Below are 16,360 nucleotides of genomic sequence, written 5' to 3'. Positions count from 1 at the left end.
AAGTGAAAAGCAAGTACTTCGTTAAAGTTTCTAACTGTATCTAATATAAAAGTGCTTGCACATTTGCAAAAGAATTGGGGGTGGGGTATGCCATCAGTAGTAATTGGTGGTGGCATTGCATTCAGGGTGGTTCAGCAGTTCATTCCTGATAAACTGGAACAATGCTTGGATTTCATGTTGTCTCATCTATTTCAGGAAATGACAATGTAAAGATAGTATATGAGAAACCTTGTTATGAATGTTGTTGTTGTTGTTGTTGGTTTATATTTTATTGGCGCATTAGCATCTCGGGCTATAATGCGCCAAGACCAGGTATGTTATGAATGTGTCTGTTGTTATGTCATGGTGTCTTGTCAATGATATACAGGAATTTTTCTAGCAGGGATAAGGAGGTGATTATTCCCTTGTATAAAGCAATGGTCAGGCCACACCTTGAGTACTGTATACAGGTCTGGAAGCCTCATTTCAAGAAGGATGTAGAGCTGCTGGAACAAGTACAGAGAAGGGCAACAAGATTAATGAATAGAACAAAGGGTTGCTCTTATGAAGAAAGGCTTAATTACAGTGTCTGGAGACTAGGCACCGGCGAGGTGTATAAAGCCTTGAATGGTTTGAGCATGCTCATTGTCAGGCGCCTCCGTAGCCAGGTGGGAAGGAGCAGCAGTGCGTAGCACACCCTTCTTGATTAGACCGGGGTTCGAGCCCGTCACCACCAAATACGGAACATGCGGAAAGGTCAGGGAATGACCACCGCACCGGAGCAATATGGCCTTAGTTGCTAATGCTCCAAAAAAAAAAAACCAAATAACAATAACAATGCTCATTGTCGATGGGATTCTTCCTCTTGCTCAGAATAATCACCTGAGAGGGCATAAATTCAGATTGAGGAAAGACAGATGTAGGATAGATGTGCGGAAATTTGCCTTTAGCCAGTGGGTAGTTGGTTGGTGGAACAGACTTCCATCCCTTGTTGTGGAAGTTGATAGCCTAAATAAATTTAAGGCTCAGCTGGACAGATATTTCGAACGAACGGGAGGGGTGAAATGGAAGTGGGTTTTTTTTTGGCTGATGCTGCATAAGCTTGCTTTCTTGCATCATATGCCTCTACCACGTGGGAAGGAGCAGCAGTGTGCAGCACACGCTTCTTGATTAGACTGGGGTTCGAGCCCATCACCACCAAATACGGAGGATGTGGAAAGGTCAGGGAGGGAATGACCACCGCATATCCAGGAGCAATATGGCCTTAGTTGCTAATGCTCCTAAAAACCAAATAACAAACAAACAAACATATGCCTCTACTAATGCTAATGAAGTCTAGCCAGGTGCTAGATTGAGGTATTGAGGTATGAAAAATCTGTTTTATTGGGTATATGGCGTGAATTTGAAATGGACTTCCATGGCTTATGGAGGAGCAGTTTGTGAGTGAAGGAGCAGTTAAGTGTGGGTGTACACCAAGCTCTGGTCCTCTGTTATGGTAGATTGCTGTGGTTACAAAAAAATTGAGCCACATGGTAAGAAGGGTGAAGGGCAAGCTAAGCTCACATTTTTGCAAAGCATTCCACAAAACATAGGTGATTGCAAATAGGAATTTGTTTGTTAAAAATAATTATTGTTCTTGTTTGGCACATCTGCAGCCTTTCATAATTCTTTGTTGTTGAAACTAGGAAAAATATCTATATCAAGATTAAATGTGAAGCAGGTTTCTGGACATCTATGGTAGCTGCAGTGGATGACTAAATAAGGATGAGCTGTTTTTGGCTTCAAGTGAGAAGTTGAATTACAGTATAGGCCAATGAAAATATTCTTGTCTTAGCATGCAGACATGTTCTTTAGGCTCTCTAGTTCAGGTTGGATTATCAAATAAAAATATCTGTTTTTAAGTGCACTTGCACCTACAGGAGTGAGTTTTTTGGTATATTGCAATCAGCGTGCAATTCTATATTTGTGGCAGAGAATATTCTTAAAAGTATATCATTGTTATTATAATTGTTTCTGTATTTGAGTATATCTTTTTCTTTAATAATGGTTAATACAAGTTCATGTCAGAACAACTATAGGTGATTTCCCCTATAGGTCACTTGATTAAGTGGAGGCATGCAGAAGAGAAATCCTGATTATGGTGTTGTTGCAGAAACCCAGTGGAGCCAGGTTAAAGTCACTACAGACAACTTTAGTTGCACTCCTATTCAGCTGGTTCAAGCCACCACATTATTGATAGTCTCCAGCATCTGGGAGAGGAGGAATACAGAATGTGCAGATGTTGATTACTGCATATCAGTAACTGAAGGTGACAAAGGCCCTTCAAAATTATTAGTGTTGGAAGTCTGATGACTAAAAAGTGAAAACTAACCAACCTGAAACAGGACAGCAATTCCGCCTGCTCTTTGGTCATGACATGAGGCAAGGATAGAATTATACTGCTGCAGCATGTGCTTGGGAGAGCATCTGATAGAAAATGGTGATGAAATGTGAATATGAGATAGGGTCCTAGTTTGCAGTGTCTGCTGATGTCTAGGTAGCTTGAAAGGAGAAGCTTTGAGTAATGCAAACAAGAATATGAATGATAACCTATTACACAAAGTTTGAGGAGATGGCATGATGGAAAGGTGAAGGGTGATGGCATGAATTCACTTAAAACAATGAATAAGAGGCCAGTTGTTAACAGTTGCTACAGGTATGGCTAAACCTCTGCTGCTTTGATTACTTTGAATTCCAGGCTTGCCAAAGAATCAGCAACTAAGGCTAAACAGTAATACCCCGACTTACGCGAACTCGGAGTTACGCGGTTCTTGATTTTTTCGTTTGGCAACGCTGCCGCCCACTATCTTCAAGGTCGTTTTTCATATGTTATCGATATCCGGTGCGACGGCGGAGACTGAGAGCGAAAGATGAACAAAATTCAACTTTGCTGCTTTTATGTTTTTTATATCAGTGAAGGGGAAACACATTTCACCATAATAACGTAAAAACCAACACAATTCCAGCTATCGGTATAATCGCAAATGCAATTAGATCGAGTTTACTACCAGTTTATAACAGATTTCACTAGCAGAAACGCAACTGGATTTTTATTGTTTTATGGTAGTAACCCCTAGAAATGTGAGGTGTTAATAGTGTATCTCTGCCTTTACGGTGTTGTTTATTCAGTTGCTACATGCGCGCAGCTTTGTTTATGCGTATCAAGCGTGCTCCTCGTTTTGTAATTGTGCTTTATTCCCTAAAAATGAGTAAAATACTTAATTAAAACGTGTGAAAAGGAAGCGTCCTGGTGAAGACAATGCAGATTCAGAGAGAAAAAGAAAAGCAATTATCGATAAACAGAGGCGGACTGGATCAAAAATTCTTACCCGGGAAAATTTATAGTGGCCTCACACTATGGTTTATGGCCAAAATCACACTGGCCCACCGGGGTTTCCCCGGTAAGGCTTATGGCCAGTCCGCCTCTGTCGATAGAGAAAAAATATGAAATTGTGAAACGCTTTGAGCGAAATGAAAGACCATGTGATATTGCACGTGCTACAGGCCTAAATGAAGCAATGGCGAAAAGCACATGACAATTGCAAACTTGACAGGTTGAAAATTGAAAAGATCTCAATTGTACAGTGCTTAAAAATTTTAGAAAACATAGACTCCAACGAAGCACGCGTTATAGCTACAAAGCAAGGAATAAAAAAATTATTAGCTTGCTACGAAGAAATTCTGCGTGAAAAAAAGGAACGCGCTGTGTCGTCAGACGAATTTGTTAGATTTTATGAAGCCATCGACATCGAAATAACTTTTTAACGTAAGTCATTTGTTTTTTTAATACATATTTTGTATTAATATGTATAAAGAACTGCAATTTTATTAATATTTTTCTTCTAAACTAGTGTTTTTGTTAGTCCTTGGTCCCAATTAAGCAAAATTTATATGTATTTATATGCAAAGTTGTACCCCGACTTACGCGATTTTCGTCGGACCCACCTATCGCGTAACTTCGGGGTATTACTGTATATAATACACCAAAAAAAAAAAAAAAAAAAAAAAACAAAGCACTTCTATAATTGGCTTTGACATTTCAATTTGGTCTATAATGATGACAACACAATTTATCATCATTAACCATTCAATGCAAAAATTGTCATCCTGGGTATTTACAACTAACCAAAAATGTCAGTTGCAAAAACTGATTTTTTGTTTATAATCTTTGAATATGCATTTTAGAACCTGTTGGCAACAGTCAATCAATGCAGATATAATCAATAATGCAAATGGTTGTGAAGAATAATGTGCAACAGTCCATTACTAATATCCAGACCATCATTCAATTCATGAACATGTGTTAATTGTTCTTCACAAAAATATCCAATTTGGAAATTATGAGGGATAATGATATCATGCAGATCGGCTGGCCACTCTTAATCCTCTCTTTACCAAACTGTTGATTTCACTGTTTTAATTCTCTCAAATATCAATACTCTTCACATAATTCATACAGTCTTCTATGAAACTTATATTATTTCTGCTGCTACAGTTTTTGCTTAGTTACTGGCATGAACATGATTACCAATAGGTAAGTGTACTTATGTACACTTACGATATGACATATATGACACAAACTATGTCTGAAGGAATTAAAATTTAATAGCTGAATAGGGAATGCCTTACTCATTGTCATATACATAAAAACACACATTTCTAGACAAGTCCATTTATGCATTCAAAGTGTTGCTTTCTTTCAGATGGCCAGCTTTTATACTTATTAAAAAACTAAAAAATGGATGCGCGGAAGTTTGCCTTTAACCAGCGGATGGTTGATTGCTGGAAAAAACTTCCATCTGTCGTTGTAGAAGTTGATAGCTTAAATGGCTAATAATAATAATAATAGATTCAAGGCAGAACTTGACAAACATTTGGAGCGAGTGGATGGGTGAAATAAGGGTTTTTTTTTTTTTTTTTTTTTTTGGCCGATGCTATATAAGCTTGCTTTCTTGCATCATGTGCCTTTGCTAATGCTAATGCTAAAAAGTATATTTTCATAATTCAGATTTTACTTACTTGCTCATTGAAAGACAGCCAAAATTTCATTTACTTTAAGATTTATTTTCTTGTTTTAGGAAGTAAACAGCAACAATTTTGGATCACTAGGAAAAGCACAGCAAATAGAAAAGTCAGTTTATATGCTGATTAATTACTTTATAAATTACACATAATTACTTTGGAAAACTGACCAATGCAAAAATATTACACATTAGGCTCTGCTTATTAGAATCACATTGGGAAATTGAGAACTGATTCAGGTAGCCAGCTGTAATTTAGTTAGCCAGAATTTTTTTTAAACAGTAAATTTTTTTTTTTAAAATTTTTTTTTTTAAATATATGGAGAACACTTAAACCACAAAATAAATACAGTATAGCAAATTAATGTTGATAGCATTATTAGTTATAGATGAGGCAAGGTGCCATTTTGCTCCTGAACATAACCATCCCTATTTTAAAATAAAATTAACATTATAAACATAAAATAAAGAATGGAAAGAGTACGAAAAAAAAAAAAAAAAAAGATAAAGCCACACTCAGCTGAGCCTGCTCAGCAGCAGTTACACCATTCTTATCTAGTGGACTTCCTTCAAGTGTTTATATAAGTAAAGTCTTTGCTGCTTTTCTTTGCCTAATTATTATAATCTGCATTAGCTTGTAACCTCCTTTGCGACTTGATTACAGACCAGTTTATACCTGTTATAGGGTTCTGTGCCACCTGATACTTTATATGCATCCCATGCATTTTTCTTCTCTGCCACAAATCTCATCAGTCCAACATCCATTTTATAGATGTTCCTAGTAGCGTCTATAATTGCATCCTCGAATGCAGAGGCAGACTGGGTCAAAAATTCTAACCGGGGAAAATTTGTAGCAGCCTCATACTAGCATTTATGACCAAAATCACACCGGCCCCAGTGGGCTGGAGGCCGGTGTGATTAGAATCTCGTAAGCCTTATGGAGTCTGCCACTGCTCGAATGCCTCCCATTTAGAACTTTCTGTTGGTAACTTCATCAGCTGCATAGAATTTAAAAACTCTCTGAGATCAGTGTATTCACCTTTATGAAAGCTTATGTTGCTACTGGAGAGTAGCTTTATGAAAGCTGATGCTGCATACGCTTGCTTTCTTGCATCATATGCCTCAACTAATGCTAATTTTTATGGTGCTACTGGCAAATAGTAACATTTTTAAGTAAATACCACATCAAGAAACTGTGATCACTGCCACCTAATGGGTTATTTATCTGAATTAGCATTAGAAGAGGCATATTATGCAAGAAAGCATGCTTATATTATAGCATCAGCAAAAAAAAAATAAAAAAAATTTCCATTTCACCCATCCATTCACTCCAAATGTTTGCCTAGTTTTGCCTTGAATTTATTTAAGCTGTCAACTTCTACAATGACATATGAAAGTTTGTTCCAGCAATCAACAACCTGCTGGCTAAAGGCAAATTTCAGTATATCTATTCTACAACTGTTTTGCCTCAATTTGAAATTATTCCCTCCCCAGATGCGTAATCTAAGCAAAAGGAAGAATCCCATCAGTATTCAGCTTGCTTAAACCATTCAAGGCCTTGTACACCTCAATCTGATCGCCTCACAGGTGCCTAGTCTCCAGATAATGCAATTTGCAGAACTTAAGCCTTTCTTGGTAAAAGGACCCCTTTGTTCCCTTCACCAATCTTGTTGTCCTTCTCTGTACTTGTTCTAGCAACTCTACACCTTTCCTAAAATGAAGACTCCAGATCTGTAAGCAGTAATCAAGGTGTGGCCTGAAAATAATCATCTCCTTATCCCTGCTAGCAAAATTCTTGTATTTCATTGACAGGACCCCCATGAGCTACTTTTGCAGCTAGTCTGCACTGGTCGGAAAACTTCATATCTGACTGCACAATTACTCCCAGGTCTTTTTAATTCTTCACTACCCTGAGTATAGTACCACACAGTTGGTATGTTACTATTGGGTTACTGCTACCCACGTGCAGTTCTTTGCATTTGTCAGTGTTAAACTTCAGTTGCTACCTCTCAGCCCATCTACTCAACTTTTCTAGATCCTGTTGCAGCAGCATACTGTCATTAACAACTCTACAAATCTTTGTATCATCTGCAAACTTGGACATTAAGGCTGATATACCTTCATCACTATCATTGATAAATACAGAAAACAACAACGGGCCCCTAAATGGAATCCTGGGGGATTCCACTAATAACATTAGTCCATGAAGAGCAGTGTCCATTGATTACCACTCTCTGTCTTCTGCCACTTAACCATCCCTTTATTGATAGCAGCAACTTGCCCTTAATGCCATCTACTCCAACTTGTACAATAGTCTTCCGTATGCAACAGTATCAAAAGATTTCCTAAAATCCAAGGATTGAATGACATCTGTAGAAGTAACTCAATTATGCTTCCCTAAAATCCAAGAACTGAATGACATTTGTAGAATTAACTGAATTACAGTACAATACTCTTCAGTCCAGTTCATTAACAGAAAGGAGCCCTCACCCAGAAAACAGGATGATCATTGCATGATCACTTCTCACAAATCGGCTCAATAAAACAAGTTGACACAATAGAAGAAAATTAGCATTAGTAGAGGCATATGATGCAAGAAAGCAAGCTTATGCAGCATCAGACAAAAAAAAAAAAACACTCCCATTGCACCCCTCCATTCGTTACAAATACCTGTCCAGCTCAGCCTTAAATTCATTTAGGCTATCAACTTCCACAACAAAGGATGAAAGTCTGTTCCACCAACCAACTACCTAAAGGCAAACTTCTGCATATCTATCCTATATCTGTCTTTCCTCAATTTGAATTTATGCCCTCTCAGGCAATTATTCTGAGCAAGAGGAAGAATCCCATCAGCATTGAGCATGTTCAAACCGTCCAAGGCTTTATACACATCAATCAGATCACCTCACAGGTGCCAAGTCTCCAGACACTAATTTGCAAAACTTAAGCCTTTCTTCGTAAGAGCAACCCTTTGTTCCATTCACTAATCTTGTTGCCCTTCTCTGTATTCGTTCCAACAGCCCTACATCCTTCTTAAAATAAAGCCTCCAGACCTGTATACAGTACTCAAGGTGTGGCCTAACCATTGCCTTATACAAGGGATAATCACCTCCTTATCCCTGCTAGAAAAATTCCTGTATATCATTGATAAGAAGACACCATGAGCTACTCTTGCAGACCATCTGCACTGTCCGGTAAACTTCATATCTGCCTGCAAAATTACCCCCAGGTCCTTTTCGTTCTCTACCACTGTCAGTGTAGTACCACACAGTTGATACATTACTCTGGGGTTACTGCTTGCCATATGTAGTACTTTACACTTGTCCATGTTAAACTTCATTTGTCATCTCTCAGCCCATCTGCACAACTTTTCCAAATCCTGTTTCAGTAGCGTACTGTCATTAGTGTCCTTAACTACCCTGCCAACCTTTTTTATCATCTGCAAACTTGGATATTAAGCTTGATATACCATCAATATCATTTATAAAAACAGAAAACAACAATGGACCCAACACTGAACCCCGAGGGGCTCCACTAATAACATTAGTCACGATGAGCAGTGTCCATTGATTACTACTCTGTCTTCTCCCACTCAACCATCCCTTTATCCATAGCAGCAATTTGCCTCCAATGCCACACTGCTCCAATTTTTTCAGCAGTCTTCCATGTCCAACAGTATCAAAAGCCTTTCTGAGATCCAAATATATGATATCAAAGTTATTCCCTGCATCCAGTTCCTTTGTGACCACATCATAGTATCCAATCAAATTGGTCAGGCAAGACTTTCCCTTAACAAAACCATGCTATGTCCGAGCTATAACTGAAGTCTTGTCTAGATGGTCCTGCAGTGCTGCTTTAACCAGTGCCTCCATTAAGTTTTCCTGGAAAAGAAATTAAACTAACAGGTCTATAATTACAAGTGTCGCCCTTTGATCCTCCTTTGTGAATTGGGGTCACATTTGCACATCTCCAGTCCATGGGTACCTCCCAAGTCAAAAGAAGCTCTCATAATTATGGATAAGGGTTTGCATACTTTCTTTGTTGCCTCCTTTAATATAACTGGATAGATCCCATCCACCCCGGGTGCCTTTTTTATGTTTATCTTCAACAATTTCTCCTCCACTTTCCTCTCAGTTATTACAAAATAATCTAGTTCACTGCCAGATTATAGCTCACCTCTGGCATTCCCCTCCCTGAATAATTCCTCATGTGTGAATGTAGATTCAAAATACTCATTTAGTTTTTTAGCCACCTGAGCAGTATCATCAACATTTGAACCATCAATATCCAGTGGACCAATCTGATTCATCCCTTTGCTTCTAGAGTTTACATAGGTAAAGAACTCTTTGTTGTTTTTCTTTGCATCCTTTGCCAAAAATTTCTCATAATCTGCCTTTGCCTGCGTAACCTCCTTTGTGACTTGGTTACAGACCAGCTTATATCTATCATAGGCTTCCATGTCACCCATTAATTTATATGTATCCCATGCCTTTTTCTTCTCTGCCATATGTCTCATTAGTTCATCTGACATCCATTTAGGCCTAAATCTTGAACAATATTTCTTAGGTGGTATGTAAACCCTCATAGGTTCCAAGATAAATTCTTTGAATGCTTTCCATTTTGAATTGACACAATATTCTTCACCCTTGATGGTAAAGGGAAGGGTTTTTGGGCAACATTACCTCTTTGAGTAAATCCCACTTCAGCAAACTGTGATCACTGCCACTGGGTGGCAGTGATCACAGTGTGCTGAAGTTCCTTTATCTGCAGATTCTTAATGCATGAAGAATCACTACTGATAATCAGATCAAGAGTATTACTCCCTCTAGTTGTCTCCCAAACATGCTGATGTAGAAAACAATCATCCAATAAATCCACAAAAGCTTTGCTAGTGTGTGAATGACCAACCCACAAATTCCAGTCAATATCTGGGAAATTAAAATCCCCCTTATAAGACTTTCTGATATATTGGCTGACTCTATTTCCCTGTACAGTTTCTTATTATACTCATCAGAGCCATTAGGTCTATAACACACTCCTACTCTCTATTTTGATCTCCCAATGCTTATGTCACACCAAACTGACTCGACACTGCACTGTCCAGCGATGTCGACTGGCTTCACTTCCTTGGATTTTGTGGTTCTTAACTAATAGCATAGCCCCTTCTCCATTCCTGTACACATTGTACTCCCCAATTTTCAGTTCTGCATTCCTTATATCTGTGTGACACCACATCTCTGATATCCCAACAATATCTGCCTTTGATGTTTTGAGCAATACATCAAATTTATTTGCCAACCTCCGAGCATTGGTGTACATACAAGTATACATGCACCTGTTCCTATTCTTAGCTACCCTAACACAACCCATGTGTTTACTTGTACCGCAATGACTCCCAGCAGTCTCTGAAATACCCTGCATCTTGTTTTCCAGGCTGCTGCTCATTCCAATAGAAGCAGTGCAAGAATCACTTTCACTTCTGCCAGTGGCTACTGTTAATCTATTAGTCCTTGTATCTCCCCAAGCTAGCAGTTTTCCGACCCACCTAACACTGCCTCGATAGCATCAGCAAATATTCTTGCACCCTTTCTATTTAAGTGTATCCCATCCCTGTAGAAGCAGTCTCTCCTGTTAACAAATGCCACAGTTATGTACAGTGTTCTCATATATCTTATATTATTTAATAAAATGGCTGATCCAGTTAAAGTGATTCTTATAAGCAAAGCCGCTAGGGCTCCACCATCTATTAATCTGCTATTTCAATATTTAATCTTCCAAAACAATTTGAGAATAGAATATCCTAAATTAATTTTTTTGAAACACAGAAACTATAACAATGATTAGTTAGTTGGTTGGAGTTTCCTTTAGTGCACTGACTTAAAAAAATAAGATAAAGTAGGAGCTTTTATTGGCTTTTTTCATAACATGACCAAGTCTGTTTATGGTGAGAGTTGCATTTATTCATATTGCACTAGTCATATGGTACCTGATGTCATGGGTGCCTCCGTAGCCAGGTGGGCAGGAGCGGCAGTGCATAGCACATGCTTTTTGATTAAACCGGGGTTCAAGCCCATGACTACCAAATACGGAGGATGCGGAAAGGTCAGGGAATGACCACCGCATATCCCCGGAGCAATATGGCCCTAGTTGCTAATGCTCCTAAAAACCAAATAACAAACAAAACTGTCATCTTTATCACATATGGCATGTACAAGTGTATGTGTATTTATGGACTGATTTTTATGTTGTGCTGGATAAAAAAATCCCCCTTTTTTTTCCTGGCTAACCACAGTTTTGATCGAAGCATACTTTAGGGATTCCTCCAGTCTTTAATGGGATTTGAACCCACTATTACTGTCATGGCGGAGTACAGCAATGAACCACTGAACACCCTTCTGTAGATAAATGAATGAGGATTTAAAAAGAAAAATATTATTTTAAAATATTATTTGCACCCTTCAAAACAGCTATAGTGGTGGGTTTATTACAAATTTGTGTTAATTCAAAATGTGCTGCATATTCTGAAATATGTTAATAAAAATGCAAATCACATAATGACACATAACTCCAAACTCGCAATCACTTGAGACATCTATATAAATAATAAAATTATAAAAAATTTCCTTCCCATTTCCCAAACCATATACTTAATAATAGTATTGTAACTTAAGCACTAGTGCTAATATCATTCAATTTACTAACCTACAACGTATCTTGTTCCAAATGCATGGCACAGTACTGCCACATGTGGAAACTAAACGAAAACAACAAAATGATTCACACCACACACATCTCGTGACAGGCATCTTTTTACACTTTGTGGAAAAGATCTGAAATTCCATCCCATTTAGAAGGGAGGAAGGTGTGTTTTTTATTTTTTTTAAAAAGTAGTTTAGTTAGCTGATACTTTCTGCTTTGTCGATTTAATAAAAGTGTACATATGGGTAAAATTTCTATCAGTGGTTTGTACATCAAAATAATAGTAACTTTTTATGACTTAAGTATTGTTAAATATTTCATTATTCTCTCACAGAACATCTGCTGTTCTCACAGAGAAACTGAGAATATCAAGTCAAAAATGCATTTATCAATTTATTAACAAGCTCAGCACTTCATATAGAGGGTGTCCCAAAAAGGTGTAACCAATTTTAAATGTTTATAACAAATGTAATTTTAATGATAGAAACACAAAACCTGCGCTAAATGTGAGAAAAACAGTTGAAATTTTTACTGACATTCAACATGTGCACCATTTGTCACACGAATAATATCTAATTGGTAATAAAGTTCATCCCATGTTTTTTCAAGGATATCACGCTTAATCATTACCATGATTAAGCGTGATATCCTTGAAATATTTTAAATTTTAAAGCGTGATATCCTTGAAATATTTTAAGTCTGTGATGTCTGCAACAAGGATCTTGTAGACTGTGTCTTTGATGAATCCCCATAAGAAGAAATCACAAGGATATAAATCTGGTGAACGTGGTGGCTACGCAATGGGACCATCACGCCCAATCCAACGGCCAGGAAACTTGTCATCAAAGACCTCCTCACACTCAAAGCTCAATGTGGTGGCACTCCATCCTGTTGGAAAATAACCCCATTTGGGAGTTCATCCAATTGAGGATACACATAAAGATCAAGCATGTCCTGGTAATTATCCGCTCTCACAGTCGCTTCTTGAAAGGATTATTAGTTTCCTATTGTTTGTATTGCTCATTTAAACTTGGTTACACCTTTTTGGGACACCCTGTATATAAAAAAAAAGAGCATAATGAGAATTTGCAGAGTTGATATCTGGAGAAGAAAGGCAATAAAGAGGGGAAAAGGAAAGACAGAAAAATAAGGGAATGGAGATATAAAAAAAATGTTATAGTAATTCTTCTACCTTTATTGTGAAACCACAGGTAAGAAGTCAAGATGTGATGGGGGATAATAAATGATGATTTGCCAGTAAGAATTTTGTTATGTTGTTATTTTGGTTTTTAGGAGCATTAGCAACTAAGGTCATATTGCTCCGGGGATATGCGGTAGTCATTCCCTGACCTTTCTGCATCCTCCATATTTGGTGGTCACCGGCTCGAACCCCAGTCTAATCAAGAAGCATGTGCTACGCACTGCTGCTCCTGTCCACCTGGTTACAGAGGCGCCACCAATAAGAATACTATGTACTGGAAGAGAAATGTGGAAAATATGAAAAGGAAAACAATTAAGCGTAGATATCATTTGGGGATACAAAAAATATCAAAAACTAACATTCCATAAATGAGGATATAAGAATACAGGGATTGTGTTAAAAATACTACTTTCAGAGAGAATGCAAAAGACAATTAACCCTAAGTTAGACACATGGGGTTCACAGACGTCCAGTATGACGTAGCTGAGTGGTCAGGAGCACGAGTGCAGTACCACACGCTCTTTGAGTGGACTGGGGTTCCAGTCTGTGAATGCTAAATACAATTAACATTTGTATTGATTGATTTATTGTAAACTCCACTGACCACCAACTATGAGCGAAAGAAGACAATTATGTCCATAAATAAAATCAAGTGAAAAATTATTAAGGCAATGAAATAAATTGAAATCATTTTAAAGCAAATTTAAAAATACAACTTTCCTTCCTGTAATGTCTTCTTTTACTCATAGTTGTGTGTTTGTGGTTTGATGTATTTTGGGGCTGGTTGGGGAACCTTAGCCATCGATTCCAGGTGTGTCGAATCATTGGTGTTGCTGCGGGTGTGAGAATTCATTTGATGTAATTTTATATTTGATTAAATTCTGGAGAGTGTCATACTGAAGTATTCTACGGACCATATTGAGGTAAATTTCTCTTAGTCTTCTACATATTGAAATACAACATATAACTTATTGAGCATTGCAGCTCTGGTTTATAATAATTGCAGGTCTGTTTTATACTTTCAATCTATTATGAAAACAAATGAAAATTAGATTTTTCAGTTGTTTTCATAATAGATTGAAAATCAAGGTGGCATCAAAAAGTAAACAGATTTGAATTATTCCTTGCTATTTTTCAACTGCATGTATGTGGGGTCACTTAACCCCCCCCCCTCTAGAAGAGTAACAATTCTTCATGTGATTGATTAAGAAAGATAATTCATAAACAGAAATGGAACCAGCCAGAAATCACAGAATTAAATACGGAAGGGAAATAACAGCGACTGTTACCATAAATACATTTTTTAATTATGTTTCACAATAAAAATGAAACATAATTTAAAAAAAAAAACCAAACAGTAACAAAGAAGCAAGAGGGAAAAGATACCTTAAGTGGCAAACCAGAAATTACAAACCAATGGTAATACTGAATAATATTTTGAACAGAGATGCAAGTCTCCTACCCCCAACCCCATTATATAATAGCCTGAATGAAAGTGCTCTAATTTGAAAGAAGTGATGATACAGGTGAGAGAACTCTCAAATGGACTACATGAAAACATTTATTTACATAACTATTTATATACAGAATTCACTAAGTTACCTACCATTTTAGAATGAAGCATCTAATTTCTATCACCTTTATGAGTTTTTATCATCAGTCATATTTTTATCTTTTCTCCCTAAAAACACAAATAACTAACCTGAGAAAATACAAAAATATCCAAACAGTATGAAAATGCAAATGTGTTATAAAAGTGAAATAATAAAAGTTAAAAACAATGCTAGAGCAAGATATCCTCTATTTGAGAAATGTTCATCCATTTGGTCAATTGTCTTTTTCAAAAATTTTGCTATCTTGCTTGGGTTTGTGTGTGTGTAAAATAATGGAAAATAAATTTAGCCAAAAGTAATACGTTGAAATATTCAACCTGCAAGATTTCAAACTATGAGAAGAGAAAGGAAAGTATAAACGTATGAAAAGACAATATAAGTGGCTGAAAGAATTAACGTAACGATATAGAACATTAAATATGATAATAATTATGCTGTATATCATATGGCTTACCCAGCATAGATATACATATAGTTAATATTGTGAAAATTTTGTTATGTGAATAAAACACTGCTGATAGTAATAAGCAATTTTTATGTAGGTCCTGCAATTTATTAACATTACAGAAAAATTTGCATAATTTGCATCCTTTTTTAAATTTCCCATTTTTTCCTTTCCCTTCTCATGGATCAGCTCCTTGCAGAATGAACATTTCAACTTATTACATCAGCTAAATTTTTTTTTCCATTATTATACTTTTACCAACACTCTTGGGACTTGGTGTTCTTACATAACCTACTTTAACACATTTCTACTCATACAGATACAATTATCAACTACTTCCAGAAATTATTACCACTCATAAATGTGTGTGTGTGTGTGTGTGTGTGTGTGTGTGTGTGTGTGTGTGTGTGTGTGTGTGTGTGTGTAGTATGTATAAAAAAAATGATAAATATGAGACAAAAAGCTAATTGAGTGATAAAAGTAATATGACACTTGTACCTAAGCATGTGAAACAGCAGCAAAGGATACAAAAGTATATATATATATATGTGGTAGAAGTAATAAAACTGTTGAAAAGTAGGTAGATGGAGGTGTAAATTACAGAAAATGCCAAAATAAAAGGAGAAGGATAGAAGAAAAAGGAAGTATTGAAGGTGGGAGATAGATAGAATGAAAATATCTTAAATGATATGATGAATTAAATCAAATTATAGGCTGAATTATTATTATTATTAATATCAATTTATTTCTGAAGAAATGTCCATTTACAGCTATGCAGCTAGAGGACACGAGTTACATACAGAGACTAAATATAAATGACAGACAAATGCATTGTGTACAGAGCCCAGATATAATATATGGCCTTAAACAGCCGCTGAAGAAGATACATCAACATAAAGATATAACATATAAAAGTACATTCAGATACAACAGAGCATGGATAGCGTGGCATTTCAGAGAGTCTACCTAGAGTATGACAAGGGCATACATGTCTGCAAGAATGGAAGATCTGTAGGTTCTGTCCTTGCAGAGCTTCTCAACGTCTATGGCTAATCTATTCAACATTTGGAAGGAGTTATGTGGAAACATGTTGTCCAGGGAGGACATGCTACGCAGCTTCGACCAGTATGGGGGGGGTGTTAGTCTGGCGATGATATCCCATATATCAGGTGAGCTCAGTTTTCCGGATAGAAGCTGAGAGAGGGTAAGAAGGTTCCTAGAGATGATGTGATACCTCCAAGGAAGCGTATTAAGATTGGTGACCAGAACAGATTTTGAGATTGTAGGTGTTAGCCCGGCAACCCTATTTAGCCATTTCAAAATCCAGTATTCCAGGGAAAGGAACCTGGCTTGGTATGATGAG

At 37.0% G+C, this 16,360-nt stretch overlaps 1 protein-coding gene across 3 annotated transcripts in view; it reads right to left on the bottom strand.

Moving 5' to 3' along the window:
- LOC150078647 (thiamine-triphosphatase-like) overlaps nt 1–16,360 on the bottom strand; it is a 287,872-nt gene that overhangs the window by 213,484 nt on the left and 58,028 nt on the right. For 2 of the 3 annotated variants that reach the window (XM_090383916.1, XM_090383915.1), the window contains exons 2-3: nt 14,546–14,620; nt 5,038–5,123 (exon numbers count right to left, since the gene is read on the bottom strand). The gene's annotated coding sequence lies outside the window, so the exon portion shown is untranslated. The remainder of the gene's footprint in view (nt 1–5,037; nt 5,124–14,545; nt 14,621–16,360) is intronic. The other variant, XM_090383918.1, reaches the window with a different exon arrangement.

Source organism: Mastigoproctus giganteus, chromosome 10 (genome assembly GCF_048544385.1).
Source record: "Mastigoproctus giganteus isolate SK-2022 chromosome 10, ASM4854438v1, whole genome shotgun sequence".
In the NCBI taxonomy this organism is placed as follows: Eukaryota; Metazoa; Arthropoda; class Arachnida; order Uropygi; family Thelyphonidae; genus Mastigoproctus; species Mastigoproctus giganteus.
The sequence above is the reverse complement of the archived record's forward strand: the minus strand, read 5'-3'. Positions and strand labels throughout refer to the sequence as shown.